Source organism: Seriola dumerili, unplaced genomic scaffold (genome assembly GCF_002260705.1).
Source record: "Seriola dumerili isolate Sdu_G_001 unplaced genomic scaffold, Sdu_1.0 BDQW01000200.1, whole genome shotgun sequence".
Lineage (NCBI taxonomy): Eukaryota > Metazoa > Chordata > Actinopteri > Carangiformes > Carangidae > Seriola > Seriola dumerili.
The window spans coordinates 36,719-55,196 of record NW_019174455.1 but is presented as its reverse complement, the minus strand read 5'-3'; the positions used below and the strand labels follow the sequence as shown (position 1 = coordinate 55,196).

Here is an 18,478-nt window from a genome sequence, read left to right as displayed (position 1 = left end):
GTCACTGTCAGTATGGAGGCCAGTAGCCGTCAAGAGTTTTTTTTTCTTTTTCCCATGGCATCTGTTGAACTCTAGTCAGGAACAACAAGTTGAAATTTATCTAGAGCTAGCAGCGTGTTGATTAAATCATTGAATCATGATTAAGATTCAGTGGTTCAGAGCTCAGTATAATTAGGCTGTAGGATTGTTGGAAGTTATAAATGATTAGACAGAAAGGATAAAGGGATATTGGATGACTGAAACTGCCACAGCTTCAGCTTCAGGCCATTTTGTGGTGCAGCTTTTCAATTGTCAACCTGACACTGGTATGATTTATAAAGTGAGATGAGGCCCTGGAGAAATGCTAAGGCTTATACAATTAGAGCAGAGCAGTCAGACCAAACCTTCTCCCAACACTTTAAGTCCATCAGTCAGAGAGAAATTTGCTCCACTTATTTGGGATAATTACTTATGTGCTGTCATAATTCCATCAGAGCATGCAGCCATGACCTCTCTAAGCACAGTTCAACTAGTTTAATTTAACAGTCAGCCTAACACTCAGGGCAGTAGGTGGCATAATAACTATTCTATACAGGAACTATTCTTCCTGCAATTTGGAAGGTTTTATTTTCAGCAAAACGCTGTTGTTCTGTTTCACGGATATAAATTCAATTAATTAATTTAGATAAATTCATACAGACTCTGTAGCTTGAATACTACAACTTACCATCAACAAAGCAAAGCTTAATAAAAAACTTTACTCACATTAAAACTGAATTAATTTCAACGATTTAATTTTCAACACTGGAGAGATGTACAAAATAATGTAATAAATACAAATGAATGTAATAAATGGATGAATTTAATGATGTGTGCAATTTACAATCAACTGTAACTGACAAATTAAAAATTAAATACAGTTGTGGATGAAGGTAAAGGTGTGCTTCACTGTCACAAGACAAGTTTGTATAGTAAAGAGAGGTAGATGAATCTCCAGTGCAACATAATTTATAGTAACATAAATTTATAGTAACTATAAATTACAGTTGAAATGTAAAAATAATACTTCATAGTGTAATAGAAAAAATATATTTTGCACTTTGTATAACCTGGTTTGAACTTTGTATGACCTGGCTCTGTATATTCTTGAATGTGAATCTGTTCCCACATGTATCCTCCTTATCTGGTATTGTCCGGTACAAACTAAGGAGTAGTTTGTCCTTGAACACACACCTGCTTCTTTTTGGCAGTTAGACAGTCAGGATGGCAACCACAATTGTTCTCACACACACGCATCTTGACCCTGCCTCCTTCTTTCTTTTTTTCTATAAAGTTCATATACACTCTTTGTTCAATATCAGTCTGCAATTGCACTCTGTGTGACTATACACTGATCCTTGGCAAAGCTTTTATTAAAATATATAAAGACAACTTGATCATTTTGTCAAATGTTCATTTTCAGATTTCCATTACAAAGTTGGTGTTAGAAGAAAAACATAAAATAAGACAACATACTGAAATTGGTCATATTATTTTGGACATACTAACATTCATTAGTTTTCTGATGTTCTTAACGGGTGTACTTTGGAGATTAGTTGAAGACAACTGACAAACCTGCAGCCCAAATCCAGGCTCATCAGGTGACTGATCCAGCCAAGGGCACCACCACCATATAACCCTGGCCTTCCCCCATCTCCTGTTCCCCTCATCTATCCTGATACATACGTCAACTTTTGGATAGGGAAACGCCAACAAAAGTGAGACCTGGCAAGGAGGGAAATGTACACCAGGTCCAGAATTTCCCCATGGTGGCGGTAGAAGGTGCTAATGGACATCCGATGCTAGTCCACAGACCATGGACTATGGAAGACATTAAACAGGCAATGACTCACTTCCCATCACCATCAGATGGAGGTAGTGTGAAATTTGCTGCTGAACTGTGTTCTTTAGAGAGTTCCATCCAACAACTTCTGAACTGAGACGACTCCTGATGGGAAAAAATGTGCAATAATTGGGCCAAAGTCTCAGCGCAACATCCAGAGAATGAGGTGAGACTGGATAAGCCCGACTTGGCTCATAATGACAACGGAGTCAACAGAGGACACATCGCAATTCTCTGTGAGTGCATTAAAACAGCATTCCCTATGAGAATGGACCATATACAGTCTATGGAATGGACATGTGCAAAATCTCCTCATGTAAACAAGAAGACAACAATGTAACAAATTTCTGTAGTTTTCACAGCATTATTACTGTATAATGAACAAATGCTCACTGTAGAACCTGTAAACAGCATGTAGTTGTAGATCTGCAAAGCATCATGTCAAAATTCATTAGCGGGTGAATTCTACAGTAAATACATTTTTCCTGTGAATAAAAATACAGTAATTTTGCGCAGGTTTTTTTTTTCAACAGCAGAAACCATAATTTGGACCCAACACCTCTACTAACAATTACACAAATGATGGGACATGCTGGACACCTGCCTTTCTCCACACAATTTTGTTGCAAGACCTTATGGATAGGATTTCCACACTTTTTTCAGCCTTTGACTTCAGCAAGGTAACAACTCATTATTTTGCAACTGTACGTTAATTTAGCACAGTTTTTCTCATGTAAAGTTACCTGTATGTGTAACTTTAAGAGCGCAGTGAGAGAGACAAGTAGAGAGACACCTTCTTTTGCTGGTAAGCTAAAATAGGGTGACCACATTTAGGTGGTAAGATTCCTTTAATGAGTATCACAATTATTTTGTTATTGTATATATTTATGTTTTCAATCAGAAGTCATATATTGTCTTGGGGTGCTCCGTTTATATGGGAAATGGGGGGCGGAACGTTTGTGTTCTCATGAGTTGCTCCGGGGAATGGTTAGGGAGCGCAACTGCTGCTGTTTCCTCAGAGGCAATCTGGAAAGGAAACAAGATGAGCTGTTTCCTCATTCCTCTGCTTTACCTGCTTTATACAGGTCAGTAAACGATTAATGCATCATGAAATGTTACGTTATATAGACAGATATTATTAGCGTGAGTGTTTGTGTAAAGTTTGTAATCTGTTTTAATGAGTTATTTATGTTTAAATGACATTAAAAAATGGAAAAGTTTTCCCGCGCGGACGCCATTTTGTGCCGAGCGCAACTGTAGTTGCACTAGTTAAAGTGGAAATAAGTGACATTAAAACTCCTGTACAGGATGTATTTCCAGCTAGTTATGAGTGTTTTTTTGTGTATTTATTTTTATTGTTTTCATAACAAAGAAAGAAAACAAACAAAAAACAAAAAAAACAAAAAAAATACATATTAACAGTAGTTGGTGGTGCTACACAGAACAGTACAGATTTTTGACAGGTTTTTGACATGCGACAAACAGGACATAGAACATAGGTAATGGCGCAGTGACAGAATAGCACTAGTTCAGTTTTTAGACATTAAATCGAGAAAAGGCTGCCAGATTTTAAAAAAGACTTCCTCTTTAGCAGACATAATGTACCTGATTTTCTCCAAGTGTAATACATTTCCCAACTCTCTCAGCCACATTTCAAATGTAGGAGACCTCTCACATTTCCAAGATTGCAAAATTAATTTTCTGGCTAACAATGTTGAGAGGGAGATAGCCTTAGCTTCACAACCACTTTTCACACTATCTGGGTTGGCCACCCGAAACAACATGGTGAATGGGTCTGGGTGACATGGATGATTAAAGGCCTTAGTGAAAAAGTCAAACAAGGAGCCCCAGAATGATTGTAGCTTATGACATGACAAAAATAAGTGGGATAGTGTTCCTTCTTCACTTCGACACTTAATACATTGGGATGACACATCCGGAAATATTTTTTGCAATCTGGAGGGAGAATAGTGTAGTCTATGTACTACCTTGAATTGTATCAAATTTTGTCTTGCATTGATTGAGCTATCATGGATGTTCTTAATACAATTCTCCCACATCTCATCTGAGATTTCCCTATCCAATTCTCTCCCCCAAGCCTCTTTAAATGGGTCTGACGATGTGTTATTCACATTCTGTATGATACCATAGAATTTAGATATTGCCCCTCTCGTATATGGTTTGATTTGAAAGAAACTATCTAATGCTACGTGCTGTGGTTTACGTTCATATTGTGGAACATGAGTTTTCACAAAATGCCTCAACTGTAGGAATCGGAAAAAGTGGGAAGTTGGTAGCTGAAATGTCCACTGTAACTGCTGAAAGGAGGCCAAATGACCCCCAATATAAACATTTCTCAAAATGATAATACCCTTCTCTCTCCAGTTTGAGAAAACTACATCATCCAGTGTAGGTTTAAAAGCATGGTTACAGCAAATAGGAGAATCCAAATAAACTTTGGGTGTTTTCAGAGTTGTTATTACCTGTTTCCATATCTTTAAAGAATTACAAATTATCAGGTTATCATTATACAAGTGCTTCTTAATCTTTACTGGGCTGTTAATAAGTGCTGGTAGAGAGGTGCGCTGACAGGAGAGGTGTTCAATTTGTAACCATGCAGGCATCTCCTCCAGGTTATTGCCTGGTAAACAAAAACGAAAAAATCTTTAAATGAGCAGCCAAATAATAGGATTTAAATTGAGGCAGGCCAAAACCTCCCTCGGACCGACTTTTAATAAGATGTTTCTTCGAAATCCTAGGTATTTTGCCGGACCAAACAAAGGATGATATAATAGAATCCAGCTTCCTGAAATGATTTTGAGGGATGCATACTGGGATAGATTGAAATATATAAAGAAACCATGGCAAGACCACCATCTTGATGGCGTTAATACGCCCTACCATTGATATAGGTAAAGTGTTCCAGAGCTGTATATTCCTCTCCAACTGATCAATTTTCTCATCCCAGTTATGTCGTAGTAGCTGACTCAACTTCCTTGTGACTATAATACCCAGACTTGTGAACTTTTCTGATACAATTCTAAATGGAGTTGTCTTGAGGAATGTCCTATCTACTGAATTTGACAATGGCATTAGTTCACTTTTACCCCAATTTATCTTGTATCCTGAGAATGAGCCAAATTTATTTATTAACTGCAGCAGTGGAGGTATAGAGGCTTTGGGATCTGAAATAAATAATACAACGTCATCAGCATAGGCCGAGATCTTATGTTGAGTTCCTAGATGTGTTATAGGGTGTATTTCAGGGCTAGAGCGTATATAGGAGGCTAATGGTTCCAGAGACAGAGCAAAGATAAATGGAGACAGAGGATCCCCTTGGCGTGTACCTCGATATAGCCGAAAAGGATCGGATTTATTTAGGTTTGTGATTACAGAGGCTGTGGGTTCCTTGTATAATATCTTGATCCATTTAATGAACGAATTGCCCAATCCAAATCTTACCAACACAGACAGCATATATGGCCATTCTACCTGGTCAAAAGCTTTTTCGGCATCGAGGGATATTATAACCGAATCTTCCATGTCACGAAGAGGACTATATAGTATTTTAAATAGTCTTCTCATGTTAAAGTATATATGTCAATTAGGGATAAACCCTGTCTGATCTGGGTGAATGATTCTGGAAATATGACTGTTGAGACGGTTAGCTAAAATTTTGCTTAATTTGTTTCCAACGGGAGAAGAGAGACAGGTCTATATGAGGAGACATTTGTGGGGTCCTGGTCCTTTTTCAGCAGTAGAGCAATATTGCCCTGATATAGTGCGTTGGTTAAGGAGCCCACTTCCCTAGAGCGATTAAATATACGGAGGATTAAAGGTGCCAGCAAAGAGCTGTAAACCTTATAAAATTCTGCCCCAAACCCATCAGGCCCAGGAGCCTTATTATTTGGGAACTGGGCTATTGCTGCTTTAACTTCATCTAGCGTGATCTCAGCATCTAACTCTGCTGCAGCATCCTGATCAAGTTTTGGTAGATCACACTTCTCCAGGAACTCATTAACCTCATCCTGACTAGTAGTATTGTTTGAGCTATACAGATTACGATAAAAATCTTCGAAGCATTTATTTATTCCCTGCTGATCTGTAACCATCTGTCCTCTTTTGTTCTTTATTCGGAGTATAGCCTGTGATGCCTGAGAATGTCTCAGTTGCCTTGCCAGCAACCTATGTGGCTTATTGCCTAACTCAAATAATCTCTGCCTTGAGCTAACCATTTGAGAGCACACGCGTTTAGAAAGTATGGTATTGTACTCACACTTCAACTTGGTGATCTCACCCAAGGTGTCTGTAGTTGGTGTAGACTGGTAGGACTGTTCTAGCCGGCGTAATTCAGACTCCATGTCTTTCAAAGCTGCATTCTGCTTTTTACTCTTCCACGATGTATATGAAATAATATGTCCTCTCATGACTGCCTTTAAACTATCCCATAAGACCGAGTCATCAACATCACCCTTATCATTTGTTTCAAGAAAGAATCTGATGTGCTCCTCCATACATTTGTGAAAGACTTCATCTTTCAAAAGGACAGCATCAAAGCGCCAATTTTTGCAGCCTCTTATGCTCAAGTTTTTCACTTTTAGAGTTAAGGAAACAGGGCTATGATCTGAAACTAATATGGGGTGATACGTGACATCAATCACTGCTGGAATAAGTTTTGAATCAAGGAAAAAATAATCGATGCGAGAATAGGATTTATGGACTGGAGAGAAGTAAGAGAACTCTCTACTAGTAGGAAACAACAACCTCCAAATATCCACAATATTTAAGTTTTTGAGGACTGTATTTAAACACTGCCCTGATTTTGGTTGTTGCAACGATTTTGAAATTTTTTTATCTAATCTTACATCGAGAACACAATTCATATCGCCCCCAATAATAAAATTTGTTTGGTCTATATTTGGGATAGAGTTGAATACTTCTCTAAAGAACTCTAGGCAGTCAAAATTTGGACCATATATATTCACAAAAGTCACTGGGGTGGAACACAGGCTGCCAGACACTACCAGAAATCGACCAGTGGGGTCTGCTATTGTCTTATTCTGGATAAAAGGTATGTTCCTCCTAAACAAAATCGCCTTAGCCCCAAAATTAGCCTGATACATCTGGCCCAGCCAGTTGGCACGTAGCACCATCTGGACCGAGCGTTTGGCATGAGTCTCCTGTAATAAAACAACATCGGGATTTAATGATTTAAGATGAGTAAGAACCCTAGCCCTCTTCACTGGGTTACCCAGGCCTTTTACGTTCCAGCTTAATATCTTAACTGTGCCATTGTGTAACTTGCTGCTGATATTATGTGCCATTCATACTCTTATCAACATGCTTTTTCTCTGTCAACATCCCAGCATAACATGTGTCCCTTATACCACCAACATAAAACATCAACAATTCGAACACCCTGAACAACTTACCCCCCCACCCCTTTGAACTTGACAGGCTTCCACAACTGAAACCCGTTTCAAATTTCCCTACTGTCCTTTGGTGCGTTGGCATCGCTCCTTTCCCTCCCAGGCTCTGCTTAAGGTTACAAATTTAATTTATCTTTGTTTATAAGCCTGTTTCCGGGTAAATGTAAGTTTAAAAAGGTAACACAAGCACTTTGTTTGGATATACATTTCAGTGCTCTTTTACAGAAGCAAGACATGTAGTCTATTGTATTTAAAGGTATTTTATACACTGTAAAACTAGACATGAAAATGGTGTTTTGAACCAGTTTATACTGTGAAATGGACAAAGAAAATGTAATGTATTTACAGAAACTGTTTATTGGTATAAACTTAAATATGTGTTGAATTGGAAAGAGAAGATGAGAGAAAATATATGTTATTGAGACTGAAGTAGTGATTTAAGCAGGATAAAGGCTGAATTGGGAGAATGTGAAATTGAACTACATAAAACTGAGATGAGGTAAAAAGATATGCATTGTGCTTATGTGACTGTTATGATACTAGATGTTAAATAAATCATACTCAAAGGCATTCTGGAAAGGAAACAAGACGAACTGTGTCCTCATTCCTCTGCTTTACCTCCTTTTACAGGTTACATATTACAGGTCTCCCATCCCTGGGACCCGTAACACTACTGTGCATAATATTACTAAAATAAACTATTTCTGCATGAAACGTGGATAGATTCTGTTATCTGGTGACATTTAGTCTATAACAGCGTAATCTGGTGTAGGAGTAACATAACTGGAAGAAAGTTAAATCACGTGTATGTGTGTGTTGGTGCTAGCTAGCTAGCTCCGTTTCACGAAGCTTGTCACTTGTTTTTCTCTTGCTAGTAACTGTGAGGCCTGTGTACCAAGTACTGAAGTGGGTGAAGGTGAAACAGGATGCTACAACAGGTAAGGCTTTTAAACAGCACACCATTTTTGATAGCATCATGTGTTTTTCTGAGATTCATTGTCGGACAGAAAGTTAGATACATATTTGCTAGCCTGACTTGAGGTCTCATCTCGACTCGTGGAACCATAATAAATCCCAATTGCAAAGTCTGACGGGTTATTTATTCCATCATTTGGCTAATTTCTTTCAGGCTAAGTTTTTTTTTTTAAGTTTTACATACAGTATGTGTTAAACCATCCATTGCAACAGCTGCTGGAAATATTAGTTATGTTTATAGTAGTAGTATTTGAGGGCTGACCTAACGGGTTATCTAATGTTATGTCAGTATTATATTAAGGAGAGTCCATTCTGGGATCAAAGAAATGGCGGAGTTGTCCTTCAACTTTAACCAAATTTTTATCCTTGGCTGGGGGTAATGTATGATGTTCTTTTGCATAATGTTTTGTCAGGATAAATCCAGAGCAGAATGCTTTGAAGGTCAGTGTGCAGAAGGACTGGCAAGATGTTCCAATGAAATAAGAAAAACCGACCAGCCAGGTGAGACTTAATTTAATTCATTTTTAAGGGTAGGCAAGTGGTAGTTATGGTTAAGGTTAGGGTATGTCTCCAGGAAATGAATGTAAGTCACTGTACTGTCCTCTGAAGCCATGGAGACACAACTGTGTTTATGTGTGTGTATTACATACCGTTGCATTTAAATAAATTTCTACATCAGTAACTAATTCCTTCTTATTCGTCCATTACAGGGAAGAAGATTTTATTGCTTTAAAGTTTTCAGTTTTTAGTTCATATTTCTTTCATATCACTTTTAACTGAACACACAACATAACACTCACTTCCACTGCTTTGAACTTACTGTTTTGTTTGTAAAAATTAATTGAAAATATCTTGGACAGTTTTCTACACTGTGATGTTTTTGTGTGTTTTTTCACACTCAATCAATGTTACTAGGAGACATGTGACTGTTTTATATTTGTCTCTTGAAGTACAGTCAAAATAACTAAGACCCAGACATTATGTCAATCATTTTTGAAACTCTAAATATGCTTGAAAGTGACTAAATAATTCCAGGTCATGCAGTTTACATTGGCAGTTTAACTTGAACAAAGAAGAAGGATAACTATGTTCAAGAAAGTATTGTTGTTTACAAAAAAATGTTTATAAAATGAATAACGCAAAATAAGATCTGTTTAGTGCCTATGTATTATGAAATTTAAAACATTGAAAGTTGAATGAAGTGATACAATAAATTAAGTTTTTGTGATGAAAACAATGTCTTCATTTTAAAGTATGTAATTATTTAGTTATTAATTTACAGTATTAAAATGAATGCAAAAACGCCTGTTACAGTAGTCTAATATTTACTGTGATAAACAATACAGCACCCTATTACTGTGAAGATAATTGCAGTGCTGTAATTATTACTGTAATAAAAATTACAGTATTTTATAGGTACTGTGGTTAAATATAAAGTAATGTGGAATCTATTACATCTACTTGCTAATTGCTGCCAGCTAGTCGCAGTACATTTTACAGTGTTCTTCTTAGAGTGAATGACAGTGTTCACAACTATCTCAATCCTCTGACAGAAATTCACTAAACACACACCTCCAGCTGACCCAAATGATTATGCTGTTACAGCATGGGAAGCTCATCTGAGAAACAGCTTACTGAATGGACTGAAACCAGACATTTCCAGCATGGTGAAACATACATGCATCACTTGGGACTCAGACAAGTCAAACCTCATCAAGGCACACACTGTATGCTGCAAACATCTTCAGAGAGGGTCAGAAGAGGAAAGGCAAGAAAAGAGAAAAAGATCTGCAAATGGCTACATTGACTTTGCTCCAAGCACATGCCAGAAGGCGCAGACATGGCCATGGCAGAGGCGGATTCAGAGGTGGCCATGGGGGCCTATGCACAACTGTTCCAGATGTTTGTGGCAAAAGAGAACATTGGGCCAGAAACTGCCCAAAGAAAAATCCAATGCACAAGGATGATTGACTTAGGGCGGCAGCTCAGGAGTGATAGAAAAATGTGGTCAGGTTGGGTCCAGATATTTCAAAAAGTGACCCTACCAATCTTGCCATTTATGTTGACCTTCTGAACTTTTTCCAATCCTGGGTTCTCCAGGTGATTAACCAAAACAAGTTTTGTTTTTTTTTTCTTTCGAAAAAATTTATTAACACTCATTTCCTTCATATTTCAAACACATTTCAAATGTAAACAGATAAATTACTGTAATCAGTAAAACCATTTTAAAACAATAAGAACAATTGTTTTAAAAGGCTTTACAGATAAAAATTAAAGTTGACAATCCAGGTTAAAAAAAAAAAGGTACGTATCTCTTACTGATGTTAATAACAAAGAGTGTCCATGTTAAAAGTCTTTAAAAGGGAGTGCATTAGTTAAAATAATGTCTTTCAAGTCAATTTTTTTGTGCAGCAGCAGGTTGAGTCCCAACAAATGGCTGCTCATTCCGCTCCCCCAAACACTATTTCTCTCGGGATCCTGTTGTGATGCTAAGAGGAGATCCTCGCCCTATTGCTCCTTCCCTCCTGCCACACCCGGACAGCCAGGCCGCCACTGCTTTGACATTTTTGTGTGTGGCTCCGGCTCCTTCATCCGAATGGGCACAGAGGCGATGCTTTTTTGTGGTTGTGTCGTAGGCCTGCCGCCAGAAGCCATCAAGATCACAGCCACAGGGGGATTCTGCATGTGCTTTCTTACCAGTTTCCGGAGGTTCACATGGCGTCTTTTATGGCAGCTAGGGTGAGCCACATCTCGGTGAAGTTTTTCATTGTTTTCGGGCTTACCCCATACAGCACCAGTTGTGGTGTAAGGACCTCCCTTGCTGGCATGTACAGGAATTGCAAAGAGCCGGCCGTTGCCCACTGGTTGACGGCAGCACTGCACTCCCAGAGCAAATGCCTCACCGACTCTGGCGCACCATAACCAGGTCGGGGGCAGGTTGAGTGTGCTGACATGCCCCGGGAGTGCATGACGAACCTGACTGGGAGAATTTCATCAACTACCATCCATGACAGGTCCCGGAGTCTGTTTGGCAGAGCGGGGTGGTTCACGTTCCGCCAAAAAGTTGAGGGCTCGCCGAATGCGAGCCTGCACACTGGACTCACTGGTTCCTGCTCCTGCACAACAGACATCAGAGAACGATGTTTGTTTAAAACATGCTACTCCTGCTCCAGGTTAAAATGCTTTAAAAATGTCGGGATAAAAGCATAAGCTGGTGGCAAGCTACAAGACACAGGTACTTTAAGATCTGTAGGTAAAAACTTAATTTGTCTGAGGTAAGAACCCGTCCAGAATCGTGTCATCGCTGTGGTCTTGGGGTTTCCGGATGGGTCTGTAGATTGTAAAGTTCAGTGCAGTATATTGGCCTCCTAAAAACAAGTACAAGTCGGGTACGCCTTTTTCTCCTTTCCCTTTTGCTCTTTCCATTACATCTCTCCTCAGTCTTTCCCACTTGGAGCCCCACAGTAAGTAAAAGATGGCTCGTTCCAAATCTAAAAGCACTCTCCTAGGTGGGATAAAAACAGAACTGGTGAGTAAAAGCAAAGGTAAAATCACTGCTTTAATGATTAAAACCTTTCCTTTGATTGTCAGTCCTCTAAGTCCCCAGTATCCTAATCTCTGCTTTACTTTCCCTACCAAGTCTGGCCAATTTGTTGTCCCTCCTCCCTCCCTATCACATTTGATCCCCAGTATTTTCTAGTCAGTCTGGGTCATAGTAAAAGGGGGTCCTGTCATCTCAGTCGCCGTCCATGGTCCATAAAACTGGGCTTGGGTCTTGCTCCTGTTCAGTTTTGACCCAGAAGCCCGCCCAAATCAGTCAGTCAAGTCCAGCGTTCTGTTGACAGATAAAAGGTCAGTGCATAAAATGTTCACGTCGTACATACAGTATATAAAATACATTTAGCATTGAGTCCCCCACTCCCAGGGACTCCCACCCCATGGATTCGTTGGTCCCTTCTCAAAATCTGTGCCATTGGTTCTATACATGTTATGTAGATGAAGGCAGATAACGGGCAACCCTGACGGACACCGCAGTTGATAACGACTGCTTTTGTCAAATGCCCGTTACTCACAAATTTGCTGGTAATGCCCCGATACAGCAATCCTACCCAAGCTGTAGACCTTTCTGGGAACCCCATTTTTTGCAGTCCCTGAAAAAGGTACTGGTGTGAGACCCAATCAAAAGCTTTCTCAAAGTCTAAATTTAGGATTACTGGCCGGATGTTTCTGTCTCTCGCATAACAGATGGTGTCTCGGATCAGTATGAGGCTGTTGGTGATCTTCCTCTCGGGGATGGCACAGCTTTGATCTGTGTGAATCAGCTCTTTTAGAAACGGACATGCGTGATGCTAAGTTTGCTAAAAAGTTTACAGTCAAAGTTTAAAAGTGTGATAGGTCTCCAGTTCATCAGGTCAGTCTTGTCTTTGTTTTTATGAAGAAGAGTCACTAACCCTACTCTAAAGCTTTCAGGAAGTCGGTCTAGTCTTTCAAAATCCATAACAACATTGAGTAAGTCAGGTGCTAAAATGTCCCAAAATGTCAAATAAAATGGGAAAGGGAAAAGGGAAGTCTGTCTTGTCCTGGGGACATTCTAATACATTTATTTAGCTCTAAAAAAAGTCTGGGTCTTTCCCTTCACCATCTCCCACCAGTGTGCCTGTGTATCATACAAGTCCAAGTCTTGAAGGGTCTGCCACTCTTGATACTGCTCCCTGTATTGACTGACTAAGTCCTGATCTTCTAACAAGGAGCAGTTGAGTTACCACAGACCACTTCCTGATGTCACACCTGAAGAGAGTGAAAGGGTGCAGGAGAGCATCTGGTGATCAGAGAAGAAAACGGGTCAATCTAGCATCAGTTGGTGGGCAGTCCCATGTAAAAACATAATCTATGCGAGAGGCTCTGGTGCCATCACTACTGAACCTGGTGAAGCCCTCCTCTCTGGGATGCGTGGTTTTAAAATAGTCCTGAAGTTTAAAATCCCTGCATATGCCCTGCAATAACTTTAAAATCTCCCCCTGCTCTTTTCCTATCTTTTCTACTTAAAATGCAGTTAAAATCACCCCCTAAAACCAATGGTGCTTTCCCTAGCATTTGGGACTGCAAGTCCTCTAAAAGGTCATACCTGTCATTCTTTTGGTTAAAGCCATAAATATTAAAAAGGTTAAAATCCTGTCCCATAAAAGTCAAGTGTGCTAAAAGTGCACGACCATCTCTCACCACAGTGCTGCCCTTCACCAGAACCTGAGGATTTTTGATTAAAATGGCCACTCCATCATTCTTGTTGTGATTTGATCGGCTCCAAATGGATGTTTGTGGCCACCTCTCCCACTGTCTGTATTGCTTTAAAAATGGTTTGCCACATTCCTGTATTAAAAACACATCTGACTGAACAGAACCAAGAAAGGATAAAACACTTTGGGCTCTAACTCTCGCCTTCACACTTCTCACATTGATGCTTGAGAAGGTGAGTGTCATGAGTATGGTTAAAAGCAACAGGTATGAAATTTTAAAAGACTAAAAAGGGATGTAAAACATTAAAATATTGAAAAGAGGTAGCTAGGATACTTCTTGTGAATGGAGCTCTTCCTTTACTCCTACAGGTGGAGGAGGAGGGGGTGGAGCTCCATCCCCTGTTCGAACTCCGGGGGTTGGCCTCGGAACCAAGGTTGCATTCATCTTTGAGTTCTTTGGGGTTGATTGCAGAGCTACGGTTAGAAATGAGACCTCATTGGGTGAATTGGAGGGGAAGACTCTGGGCCTCTCCACATATGAACTGTCTGAGAGAGTTCCAACTCTTCCCCTCTTCTCTGAGACTACAGGAGACTCAGAGGACAATTCTGATGCCGGCCTCTTTGTTTGCTGGGCATCGGGGAGGGGGGCATCCTCGCTGTCATCTTGTGATTGGTCTTCATCACTTACTGTACCAGCTCCACCCTCTTCCTGCATCACCCCATCTTCCTCACCACTTTCCATTGATGTGGCTGTTGCAGGGCCCTCCTCCTCTCCTGCCTCTCCTGATCCTTCTTCTCCAATCACAGGATTTGACGGGAGATTTGAATTTTCCTGCCCAGCCTCTTCAACCTGCTCTCTAGGTGCTTCATTTGGTCCTCCATTTTGTTCATTTATCCTTGCTGCCTTTAGTTTGTTGGCAAAAGACTTTTGGCAATCTCTGAAGAGGTGGTTTGACTCTCCACAGAGATTGCACTTTCTGCCATTGGTACACTCCTCAAAGGTGTGCCCAATTTCTCTGCATTTTCCACAAAATACCTGCTTGCAAACTTCTACCAGGTGCCCATGCTCACCACACTTGCGGCAGAGCTTGGGCTGACCCTGGTAGTGGATGTAGCCCCTGTTTTCACCCAGAACTATCATAGATGGCAAATGTTTCAGGCCTTGGAAGCCTTGAGGGTCTTGCCATTGTTGAATGGGAACCCTCCAAGCACAATTCCAAATGCCATCCTCATCTCTCACTTTGGTAGCCTGGTCTTTAACAGTGCAGAATCTCCCCAGCCACATACAAATGTTATCTGCATTCACTGTCTCATTGAACATTCTAACAATCAAAAGATGATTTCTTGTGACCAAGAGATGGAAAAGTGTACAAATCAGACCAACAAGTTAACACTTCAATTTGGCTGGTTTATTCGTGCACAAAGGACAGATCTGGTGAAAGTGTGGCAGCATAGTCTATGCGTTGCACATAATGCACCTTGAACGCACCTTCATGGCCTGATAGCCTATTCGTGAGCAGGGGCCCGTATTTAAGACGGCCCTCTCCCCTGCTCTTCTGCTTTCCACATCACTTCCGCTAAGAGGCCGGCTCCTTTTTAACCACAGCGTGTGTGCCGCTGTGTGTGCTGCTCTGTGTCGCTCCTGTGTGCTCCCGTTTGGCTGTGGTAAGTGTCCTCTCTCTCTGCGTTGTGGTGTTTGCATTCAGACGGCTAATGCTAGTGTGGTCATAGGAAATGCTGATGTCCGGATCTCTTGTTCTCCCTCCTGTATGAGTGTGTGTGTGTGTGCGCATCCCCTTCTGCTGAAGGTATGTTCTGTCTCTGTTGCAACTGCATCATTTTTGGCTTAATTGAACAGTGCTAACAATATGTTTTGGTTAGGTGAAACCACAGATTGGACTGCTGCTGCTTTGTCTCGGCTCTATTTCCAGCTTGCTTCCCGCTTTTGCCTGCTTTGCTGCTGCTGCTCTGTTGCTTTACCTGCTGCTTGGGTGGCGTTTCAACTGTTTGCAGCTCTTGACGGACCCTTTTAAAGCTATTGGCTTTTCAAAATAAGACTTGTTGCTGCAGTCTACCTGAAGCCGTTAGGTTTCCCACAGCACTTCTGCATGGCATTGCTACGCATGCTTGGACTGAGCTTGATTTCCCCTTTTACTGATTTAATTGTATGAGTGAGGTGTGGGTTGTATAAATTAAATTTGGGTTAAGTACTTAGGTTATTTGTTTTTGTTTCTTTTCTTTGGGTTCCTTTGATTAGTGTCAACTTGATTTTCTTTGTTTTTCTTGTATTAAATGATATTTTGAATTGTGTATTTTGCTTTGATTTCTATTGGGCAGTTATCATTTGGATATTTAGTTTTTTTTAAGTTATTTGTACATCTGTTTTCTAGGTTCAACCTGCCCATTAATTGTTTATTTCTTTTGTTCTGAGTTGCAACCCCCCTAATTATATTTTATCCTTGTTTTAGTTGTCGGAGGCCGGTGGTGGTGGCGGTGACTGGTGGTGGTGTCCCCTCATTTGATGTGCTGTGCTCCCTGGTGTTGGTTACTTGAAAGTGTGTGTGTGTGGGTGATTTATTTCTATTTATTTATTTTGGGTGAACCACTCCCCGTTCACTAATACCTGTCCACCTGGAAAGCCTCTGCTCCTGCCTAGTTGCCCTTTTTGTGTGAATGATTTTGATTATTTATTTTAACTGACTGCAATAAAAGATATATTTTTATACCTTGAACCACGTCTTGTGCCAAGTGAATAGAGCGAACCTGTGTGTGTCCAGTAGTTAAAACCAAAATTCCCTGGGTGAAATTCCCAGGGTGGCGTTGTTGTGCAACCGTGTAAATTTCTCAAACATATTTGACATCTGTTAGTGTGAGCATCCACCCTACCTTCGCCACAAAAGGTACACCAAGACTCTCACTGAATGACAGAACTTGAGCTGCTATCATCTGTTAACCTCAAGACCTTTCTCTCCATGTTTCACTTTTATTGCTCCTCCTAAACAACAATATAAGGGGTTTCACCTTTTCAAATCTAATCCAAAATTCTCTTAGAGCTGCAGCAGATTGAAAATTTACATGAAATCCTTTATTCAGTGGCAGAGTCAAAATACAAATCAAGTCGTTTGCCGTTAATCCCATGGTTTTTTGGATTAGCTTCCTGGAGAAGTCAAGCCTCGACATCTCCAGGAGCTTTCCATCCTTTTCTTTAAATTTAAAACGGACACTGTGATGCCTCCGCATGCCAGCATGGTTGGCTGACATGGTGGAGGCACCACAAGCTAAAAGCAATAAAGGAAACTAAAACAAGTGAAACAGCACTAAACAAAATACTAAAACCAAATAAATAAGCATAAGAGTATCCTAAAATGGGGACGCACAATCCCATCGACTGCCAGCCTGGCAAACCTTTTACTGGTAGACCAGGCTGGCATATCAGACTGTAAAAACAAACCTATAGAATCTACTCAATAAATGTGAGCTAACTCAGTTTGTTTGGGTACATTTCACCCCATGTTTTGAGTAAAGTGTACCTAAATTTAACAGCTATGAAACACTCCAAGAAATTAGGTAAAATCTACCTAACATTTCTCAATAAATTACACAACTAATTACTTACTAAAAAGTGAGTAATATTAATTCTTCATTGTTAGTAGGAAACTGTTCATCTACTTTATTATTATTAATAAAAAATAATCAATATGACTAATGAAACGTTACTTATTCACAGGTTAGCTTTACTCGAAAAAAATTATTGTCAGACATAGGAGATAATATTGGTCAATTACTTTTTAATCAACCAAATGTTGAAAAAATAAACATAGGGGACACAAAATAAAATCTTCACCCCTCATATTGAACAGAACTAAGTTTCCTGAATATACCAAATGTGGATTTGAGTTTTGTTTTTCAGTTTTTCTTTTGTGTCAAACACAAACACTGTTTTATGCAAATAAAGGCACAGTACACCATTAAGCCAACCAGTTACATGGTACATGGAAGGAACAGAAAATAACACCAAAATATGTAAACAAACCCAAAATCGGTCATCACATCAGATCTCATTCAAACCCAACTGGAGCCGTATCCACAAATAATAGTAAGGAAGCATCCAATATTACTAAATACTAAAATAGATCATATAAAACCAAAACCGAAACAAGCACTAAACCATCAAAAAACAAAGTGAGTGTATCAAAAATGATGCAGTGCTTTGTTTTTTATTCTATGTCGTTGTTTCATCTGACGATGGAGAAAATAATGTACACAAAGGAAGAACTCCTGGCTTTAAAGTGTACCAGATATGGAGTTAAACATCCCATGTGAGCTGAGCTGAAGAAGCTGTACCGTGGATGCAGAGCCAGGGCTAAGCTAAAGGCTAGTGATTGAGATATAAGCCTTTTCGACCATCGATTCTGATGGGAAATATCAACTCCCTGGCTAACAAGTGTGATGAACTGGAGGCACTTGTGAAGAACCAGTGAGCATATTGTGAGTGTAGTCTCATGTGTTTCATGGAGACCCGGATAAACGACAATACTCCCGATCGCTCTATGGATTTAAACGGCTTCACTGCAGTACAAGCAGTGGTTCTGCTTGTGAACACTAGATGGTGCAACCCCAGTCACATCACAGTGAAGGAGAAGATCTGCTGTCGGGATATTGAACTGTTGGCAGTTGGGTCTTAGACCGTACTATGTAACTGAGGGAGTTCTCACCCATCATTGCCATAGTTGTTTACATTCAACCACGAGCAGAGCCTGCAGTCGCATGTGACGTCATCCACGAGACCGTTGCAAGAGTACAGACCCAGCACCCTGATGCATTTGTGGCACATATGATAGTTATTTAGTATTATTTGTTAATTTAATTGCCCCCTCATTAATGTGTGTTGTTAATATGTATATATGTTTTATATTTTTACAGACACCCCCTGTTAAGATTTTAAACTTTAGTATTCCAGGCATGAGACCACCTGTGAG

At 40.0% G+C, this 18,478-nt stretch overlaps 1 long non-coding RNA gene across 1 annotated transcript; it reads left to right on the top strand.

The window, feature by feature from the left end:
- The first annotated feature begins 2,883 nt into the window (after positions 1–2,883).
- LOC111228127 lies at positions 2,884–9,348 on the top strand. Its single transcript, XR_002665369.1, has 4 exons — positions 2,884–2,946; positions 8,166–8,228; positions 8,679–8,766; positions 8,976–9,348. It is a non-coding gene; the product is annotated as an uncharacterized LOC111228127 (long non-coding RNA).
- The last annotated feature ends 9,130 nt before the right edge of the window (positions 9,349–18,478 follow it).